At 44.5% G+C, this 9,571-nt stretch overlaps 1 long non-coding RNA gene across 1 annotated transcript; it reads right to left on the bottom strand.

Moving 5' to 3' along the window:
- Positions 1-5,481: 5,481 nt before the first annotated feature.
- On the bottom strand, positions 5,482-8,935 carry LOC135974395 (uncharacterized). Its single transcript, XR_010591652.1, has 2 exons — positions 8,857-8,935; positions 5,482-5,802 (listed from the first exon to the last, which is right to left on the bottom strand). It is a non-coding gene; the product is annotated as an uncharacterized LOC135974395 (long non-coding RNA).
- Between the last annotated feature and the right edge of the window lie 636 nt (positions 8,936-9,571).

Genomic DNA, 9,571 nt, shown 5'->3' with positions numbered 1-9,571 from the left:
AAAAAAATACATGATTAATGTCTTGTTTTCTCTTTTATTAAGAATGGAAATTTATTTACCTACATATTTTTGCATTTATGTTTACCAATCAAAATCATGTACATGACTCACTAACATTTGATTCAATCATGGCTATTAGTATCATACATGAAACCACATTTATGTTCATACAAGTGTATTTGTAGTGATATCTGTAAAATACCTTAACAATTTGAAAATAAGCAACCTTCAGCTGCAGTGTCTAAAGTTGTGAGTAGAAGCAGAATTTATGTTCTAGCAGGATACTATTATTTGGTTGTCTGACTTTTATCATCATATTGTGCTTTATCATTGTTATTTTAAATAATGAATGACAATTATGCCAGCCAGGACAGGTTAGGCATTTTAGATCTCATTTCTATCTTAACTTTAATTCTTTGAGTAGTAAAATTAAGAAATGCACAGACCACAGAAAAATGTAAACTAACAGCACTGTAATCCTTAAACTTTGAAATGCACCATGCACATATAGTCTCTGCAATTTTATTCTTTCAAAGGAAGTCATAACAACAACAGTACAAGTGTGTATGTGAGAGAGAGAGGCTGTGCGTGTTCGGGGAGCGAGAGACAGCACACTCTCACTTTAAGCAGAGACCTCACTAATCAGAAGGCTTGTTCAGTCCATCAGCAGCACTCAGCATCTCCCACTCATGACCCAGAGGCAACATCACAGACTCGTGTCCCCCCCGCCCCAGCTCAGCAAAGACCAGGTACAAAGGCGGTAGGATTGTGACACCCCAATATCAGCCCCTGCCCTCTGCACAGCAGACAAGAGGTTCTCAGGACCAGCTTGGCCAGGGGCTGCTCCAAGTGTAGGGAGGGGGCAAGAGCAGGGGCACTGGAACAGAGGGCACCAGGGAGCCATGCGCCATCACTTTTAATATTACTTTCTACAAGCCATAAGGGCGAGAAACACCCTTGTTTCATAACAGGACAGTATTCAGGACACATCTCGTGTTCCCATGAGGAATACTACTGATGATAACACCTCTTGTTTATGTAGGGTCAGTATTCATTACACACTTCTTGTTTCTGGAGTGGAAGTATTCAGGACACAACTCTTGTTTCCAGAGGGGACAATATTCAGGACACACCTCTTGTTCCCAGATGGGACACTATTTAGCACACACCCCTTATTCCCAGGAGGAGTGCTATTGATGACACACCTCTTGTTTCTGGGGGAGACAGTATTCATGTCACACCTCTTGTTTCCAGTGGGGACATAATTTGTGACTCACCTCTTGTTTCCACGACAAGTACTATTGATAAGACTCGCTTTATTTCTGGAGGGAACAGAATTTGTGACACACCTCTCCTTTTCACAGGGGACAAGTATTGAGAACTCACGTCTTGTTCCCAGGAGCAGTACTATTGATGACACAGCTCTTGTTTCCAGAGGGAACAGTATTCAGCGCACACCGCTTGTGCCCCGGAGGACTACTATTGATGCCGCACATCTTATTTCGGGAGGGGGACAGTATTCATGTCACACCTGCTGTTTCCAGAGGGGACAGTATGCAGGACACACCTCTTGTTTCGGGGGGGCGGAAATCACAATTCAAGTCACACCCTTGGTTTCCAGGAGGACTACAATTCATGACACACCCCTTATTTCTGCAGGGGACAGTATTCAGGGACACCTCTTGTTTCCGTAGGGCAGGGTACTCATAACACATCTCGTGTTTCCAGAAGGGACACACACCCCTTGTTCCCAGAGGTAATACTATTGCTGATACAGCTCATGTTCCCAGGACACACCCCTTGTTTCCAGAGGGGACAGTATTTAGCGCACACCCCTTGTTCCCACGAGGAGTACTATTGATGATACACCTCTTGTTTCTGGGGGACAGTATTCAAGGGATCCTCCCTTGTTTCCAGAGGGGACAGTATTCAGGTCACACCCCTTGTTTCCAGAGGGGACAGTATTCAACGCACACCCCTTGTTCCCAGGAGTACTAACTATTCATAACACACCTACAGTTTCCAGGCAGACTACTATTGATGACACGCCCCTTCTTTCTGGAGGGAACACTGTTCGAAACACACCTCTTGTTTCGGGGGTCAGTATTCAGAACACCTCTTGTTTCTGGCGGACCACAATTTATGACACACCCTTGGTTTACAGGACTACAATTAATGACACACCCCTTGTTTCTGCAGGGGACAGTATTCAGGCACACCTCATGTTCCCAGAAGGGACACTATTCAGCACACACCCCTTGTTCCCAGGGGTAGTGCGATGGCAACTCTTGTTCCCAGAGGGGACTGTACTCAGAACACAGCTCTCCTCTGCAGAGGGGACTGTATTCAGAACACAGCTCTAGGTCCCAGTGGGGACACACCCCTTGTTTTGGGGGAGAAGGAGGACAGTATTCATGCCACAGCTCTTAGATCCAGAGGGGACAGTATTCGTATAACACCTCATTTCCATTGGCCTGCTAAACCCAGGGTTGTGAGTTCAATCCTTGAGGGGACCACTTGGGGATCTGGGGCAAAATCAGTTCTTGGTCCTGCTAGTGAAGGCAGGGGGCTGGACTCGATGACCTTTCAAGGTCCCTTCCAGTTCTAGGAGATGGGATATCTCCATTAATTTATTTATTAATTTCTGGATAGGACAGTATTTGTGGCACACATCTTTTTGGAGGGCACAGTATTTGTGATACACCCCTTGTTCCCAGAGGGGACAGTTTTCATGTCACACCTCTTGCTTCCAGGTGAAGTATTATTGATGACACACCCCTTGTTTCTGGAGGGGACAGTATTCCTGACTCACCCCCTTCTTTCCAGGTGAAATGCTATTGACAACATATCCCTGGGGTCCCCAAGCATGGTGTCAACCCTGCATGGGACATGTTTTCACTGAGGGAATGTGACTAGGGTTACCATATTTAAAAAATAAAAAAAGAGGACACTCCACAGGCCCTGGCCCCGCCCCAACTCCGCCCCTTCCCCAAAGTCCCCGCCCTAACTCCCCCTCCTCCCTCCCAGCCATGCGAAAAGGGCTGCCCGAGCGCTACCGGCTTGACAGTTTGCCAGGCAGCCTCCAGACCCTGTGCCCCTGGCCGGCGCTTACCCAGCGCAGCTGGAGCCCAGGAGGGGAAGCGCCCAGCCGGGGGTACAGGGCCGGTAGCGCTCAGGCTTCAGGCAGCCCCTATGCCTCCGGACCCTGCGCCCCCGGCCGGGCACTTCCCCTCCCGGGCTCCAGCTGCTCTGCTCCTCCCCTGACTCTTCGGCTCTGTTTAAGAGCCAAGCTGCCCGAGCCAGCGCTACCGGCTTCGGGCAGCCTCCATGCCTCCGGACCCTGCGCCGCCGGAGCAGAGCAGCTGGAGCCCAGGAAGGGAAGTGCCCGGCCGGCGGCTTGGGGTCCGGAGGCAAGGGGGCTGCCCGAAGCCAGTAGCGCTGGCTCGGGCAGCTTGGCTCTTAAACAGAGCCGAAGTCTGAGTCAGGGGAGGAGCAGAGCAGCCGCGGGAGAGGAAGTGCCCGAACGGTATTTTTCCCGGACATGTTCGGCTTTTTGACAATTCCCCCCAGACAGGGGTTTGATTGCCGAAAAGCCGGACATGTCCGGGAAAAAACGGACGTATGGTAACCCTAAATGTGACCAAGAAGACATCTTGTTGCAGGAAGAATTATATTGGTGAAAAACAAATCACATCATCCGCAAAGCAGACTGCTACAGCGGGGAATTAAACTACTTCCTGTTTCTGAAGACTAACAAAACACACCATATTTTTTATTATACATAAAATGTTACTGACTAACCGTAGATCATTATTGGTTTCTGGGAGGACAGCAGGATACCATTTGAGTGTTGCTATTGTTGGCGTCACTAGGCATAGCTACCAGGTAACTCGGGGGGGGTGGAAGGCCATAAGTGTCAATGAAACCCCCCTGCTTTGGGTCTAAGTAAGCCACAGTAACTCCATCTTGTGAACTTTAACCAGCCTCAATGCTAACCAGCCTAAAAGCAGATTATGTAATGGTCAGCTTTTTTAGCAGACAGCTGCAGTTTTGCTCACACTAGCAGAAGCAGTAGTGATAAGAAGGGGGAGGGAGAAGTCTACTACGTAGAGCTTACAAGGCCAAAGATAAACATGCGGACAAGAACTTTTCTCACACGCCACAATGTAATGCCTGCTGTAACTGCTGTCGGGGAGGGAGGGGTGAAGGGGAAAACAGAACAAAGGCTTACACACAAACAGCTTGGAATATAAAATGGGAAACTTGCTTGTATTTGCTGCGCTTGATTTGAGACATGCTGGTCTCCTAGTGCCTATTCAGAGCTCTTGAATAAATTTGGTTTGCTTCTCCACCCTGGTGTGACTATTGGTGCGGCGCACACCGGGCAACGAACCCTGTTGCCCCCTTGGGGCCCTCTGGGCTGGCAACACTATTAACATTTACTTTTGTGATGGCTGGGGCTGCACCCCAATGCACAAAGTTTCTAATAGCTGCAGCCCTCACACACATTTGAACCCTGCTCTCTAATTGATTGCCTCCCACACATGCCCCTCCTGGAATGGGGCAACCTCTCAGATCTACTGTAGCACTAGCTCTCTCACTTTCCCTAACCCAAACTCATTCCAAAGGGGCAGGAGGAGGGACAGCTGTGAGCAGTCCTCTTTCCCCAACCCCCAAAGCCTTTGAAGGAGCAGTTACAGAAATCTCCCCCCCCCCCCCCCAGAGTGAGCTTGTCTGAAACACTCATGTCCCCAAAAAACTGTCTCCTTGGACTAGAAAATGTTCCTCATTCCATCACTAGTGTTCCCCACCCCCCCATTGAAAATTGTTTTTCTTCCATTTAAACAGGAAGTAGTCCTCCTCCCATAACCACATTTATCCTCAGCCTTTAAGTGCCCTAGAGTCCATCAACAGTAACCTGTCTGAACATAAAATGCCCCAAGTCCCATCAAGGGTGTATCCCATGAAAAACAAGCAACACCCCAAATCCACTGTATACTGTCCCCCACAGAAACAAGAAATATCCCACATACCAGTCAGTGACCCCCAGTGACATTCCCCAGGGTAGAACCTGAACCACTCAACTCCTGTGTTCCTTTAACTCTGCTTTGCTAGTGAAAAGCAGCCACTCCGCACTCTGCTCAAACACATACATAAACATGTACAGTCACTCCCAGCAAAGTTACACAAATGAGCTCTCAGCTGCTCATGAACGATGTACAGGGTGACATACACACATTTTCAGTCCTGGCTTTCCACGCCAGAAATGTCCACCTTTACATTTCCAGCACACTACTGCACAGAACAAGCTCATTATTAGTCCATCACATCATCAAAGGAAATGATTATGTCCAAGCCTTTGTTAACTTAAATACAGATTCCCCAAATACATCAGCCACAACACACTGCTTCAACACAACACAATGCAATAAGCTGATTAACTAGGAAAATATGACTTACGAGGATAAAATCACAAACCAATTCTGATTTTTATGGCATTATACATTTTATTTTTTTTGTAACCAATTCCTAAACATCACCAAGCTAAATACCATTTCAAAGCCAAAAGATTTCTCACCCAACAGCTTACAGCAATTCATACTAACTGGAAAGACTTCCAGCCACAATCGCCCTCCCCTCAGTTCAATGATGCTCCTATTGTCCTTCAAGCAATCTTGTTGCCACGAGTACAGATGGAGGAGGAGAGCTAATGATGAGGTCACTGTCTCTTATTTTTAGATCCTCCTCCTCTCTTTGAGAAATACCCCCCACTGGGGTGCAGACAATCCATCAGTGGCATACCTGAAATGGGAAGGATCTGTTAGGTGAACTGTACATTTCTTATTCACACCTTCTGTGCACATAAAGTTTGACACATTTTTGGGGATCACATGCACATCCTTTGTTTACAGTCGCCCCGATAGCAAATGGTTGCTTCGGTACTTAATAGTTTTCCAACACCTGTGGTCAGTCCTTTGTTGACATTGAGCAGCTACTCTGTGGACATACTCGGTGAACTACAATATATTTCAGTAACAAACATTTAGTAAAATCTCACATCTTTACACATATTGTCCCAAGGACAATGATCAACATTTTTCAAATGACACCTCGCAAACCACACTTTGTATATAACACATCCATATAACAGTGGTGAATATGAGGGTACAGGGTGTTACATGGGATACAGTATTCCCCCCCAAAACAACTACATTTCTACAAGTGATTTGAACAGGAGGTTGGACTAGATGACCTCCTGAGGTCTCTTCCAACCCCACTCTTCTATGATTCTAAGTCAATAGCGGCCTTCAAAACAGAAAATGGCCTACATACCTTCAATAGTGTTCTCCCTAAAACATGAAAAACTCTGCCTTCCGTCACTGCCTTGGTTCCAGGGGTGGGCAGCCATGGTAAATCCCTCATCCCATTACTAGTTTCACTCTCACAAAACCAGCAACACCCCACATCTGTTCAATAGCATCCCCCACTTTAAAATCACGATGGCTACCATATTGGGTTACTACCATTTCCCCCAAAGAAACAAAGGTCCCCATGCCTTGTCAATTCAGTTCACCTAAAACAGGCAGTGTCCCATAGCCTCATTCCCATTTTTGAAAGACACACTGAGCCTGTGCTGTCACAGAATCAAACCCCCATCCTCTACTCAATATGAGTCAACTTTGCATCTAGGAGCTAGAACCAAGCCAGGGTAACTGAGACAAGAGGAGTTATGTGAATTTTGGTGACATAAACAAGCCCATACACTTGAAAACTCTAACATTCAATCAACATTTTGTGAAATAATTACTTGAAAAATACAAAAGAAAGAAAATGCATCCAAACCAAAAAGCACAGAAATTGAAACAATTGTTAAGTTTGTGTTGTGTAGCCACTCAAAGTCCCCTTTTCAAAATCGATTGCAGTTTTTTATGCTCTCAACCACTTTTTTCTTGGTGTGGAAAAAAATTGGTTCTTTCATTTACTTGTGAATCATGGCATGCTTAGACTACAATTGGAAAGCAAATTGTCATTCCTTTTGTTTTAAAAAATTGAAGGGTTAACAATTTTAAATTATGTCATATGTTAAATGCTTGTTTGTTTTTCTTTTGTTTATTTTACGGTGTGTAGTTTTTATAACTGGTAAAACTTAGTAACCCTAAAGTGTTTTAAAACATGATTAAGGTTTACTGAAAAAGCATTAAAAACCCAAACTTACTTTTGTAAAAATGTGGTGAAGCAACTTAACATCATAGCTTTCAACTTAGCTTAAATCAGAGCTGCTATCACACTAATATTTTGTTAGCTACCTATAATTTGTCACATGACCTACAAGATAGTTACAGCACCACACTTCTTCTATGTGTTGGTTTCATAATGATATTTTTCTTTCATGCACTGTTATTTTACTATTGGGTTATTATTATTTTTTTCACTTTTCTCCTCTTAACTGCTTTTGGGTGTAGGAAATAGCTGATGTTTTTGAGACCACTTTTTATAGTTACTAACCGACTGCTGATGGTTAAAAAAAAGTAATAATCAAAAATTCCACAAGGACAAATTATGATGCCAAATAAGCAAGTTTAACCACTGGTGCATAACATTTTCATAGTCTGTATGAATATGCAGCTTTAAATATGTAAGCAGCAAAAGAAATTATAATCTTTACCCATTTTCAGTTTAGAGCCAAAAATATCTAATAAAAGCTGGTGTGTTGCTAAACATCTTACAACTTAATATCCATTTTAGTTGCTTTTTAGTTACACATAAATTATGTTTCCACTTTGATAGCTTAATTACCTCAAATCTACAATGTTTCTTGGAGGTTTCTACTATTTAGTCAAATCAAATTTGGAAAGTCAAAGTTTAAAGAAAGGAGCTTTGCATGCCTTAAATTATAATGAAGCACCCTGACTGAAGAACTGTATAACAAATTGTGACTCAAAGCCATAATGATTAGATTATATTTTCTTTTCTACAAAAATCAGAATTTGTTTAGTACATGTTTATTACATATATTATGTTTTTGCTCATATAGCTCTCCAGAGATGGTTGACACAATTTTCAAGGCTGAATCTGTATCTGTACAGGCCAGGCATTTTACAAAGTGAAGAAGGGGCAGATTTGTTTATATTGGTCAAGTATACTTTCAATCCCCTCATCAAGAATAAGCAAACCTCAAAGACACAAAAATAGACCCTAAGTAAAAAGAACAAAAACTGATATAAGATAGATACAGCCAGTGGAAATGAGAGCAGGAACACACATGCTTGGAACCAAACAAATCAAAGCTAGCTTAAGCGGGCAAAGTGAAAATGAATTTCCCTTGCATAAATCACAAGGAGTCAAATGTACATTGTTAATTAGGGGTTTACAATTGAATTGACATAGCTAAAGACGCAGATGAAACACCTTGATAAATGGACTCTGCACAGAGTTATGAAACAGGAGACAAAAGACAAATCATTAGCTATTTCCCCCATGCTGCTTCTCCTCTTTTTGTCAAACACAGCAGACACCAGACAATAGAGAAGAGTCTCCTTGTGCCCAAGAAAGGTAAGAATCCTTTCTTTAAATTAAATTACATACAGATGTCAAAGCATGTGAATAAAGTGATGATATCACTGTCTTACCCATTATTATGTACATTTTAAGCTTAAAAGAAATTATTAACTGCAGCAGATCTCATTTCTCACCCAACAGTGGGCAAGCTACATTATCCAAGCTTTCTATATTTTCACTGTGCTACATTTGCTACACAGGTAAAGTGTGTGAAGGAGATGTGTGCAAGATTCTATCTTCTGTGGCTTCAGCTAAAACCATACTGTTGCTTTAAAGGGAAAAAGAACGGTTACTTACCTTCTGTAACTGTTGTTCTTTGAGATGTGTTGTTCACGTCCATTACACATTAGGTGTATGCGCGCCGCGTGCACGGAAGTTGGAAACTTTTTCCCTTAGCGGCTCCCGTCGGGCCGGCAGGGCCCCCTCCCTCCCGCCAGAGTGGCGCCCCGCTCTAGGGTATATATATCCCTGCCGACCCGACCCCTCCGGTTCCTTCTTGCCGGAGACTCCGACAGAGGGGAAGGAGGGTGGGAAGTGTAATGGACGTGAACAACACATCTCGAAGAACAACAGTTACAGAAGGTAAGTAACCGTTCTTTCTTCTTCGAGTGATTGTTCACGTCCATTACACATTAGGTGATTCCCAAGCTTACCATTGGAGGTGGGTAGGAGTCAAGGTACAACTGACTGTAGCACAGCCCGTCCGACCACCGCGTCCTCTCTGGTCTGATGGTGGATCGCGTAGTGGGCTGTGAACGTATGTACGGACGACCAGGTGGCCGCTTTACAGATTTCCTGGATAGGGACCTGCGCCAAGAAGGCCGTCGAGGACACTTGGGCCCTAGTCGAGTGGGCCCGGCTCTCTGGGGCCGGAACATTGGCGAGCTCATAACATGTGCGTATACAATGCACAATCCACGCCGATAAGCGCTGTGTCAAGATAGGCAGGCCTCTCATACGTTCCGCAATGGCAATAAACAGCTGAGGTGTTCTGCGGAACAACCTGGTCCGC

This window comes from Chrysemys picta, chromosome 11 (genome assembly GCF_011386835.1).
Source record: "Chrysemys picta bellii isolate R12L10 chromosome 11, ASM1138683v2, whole genome shotgun sequence".
NCBI lineage: Eukaryota > Metazoa > Chordata > Testudines > Emydidae > Chrysemys > Chrysemys picta.
Note: the sequence above shows the minus strand (reverse complement) of the source record. Positions and strands in the feature narration are given on the sequence as shown.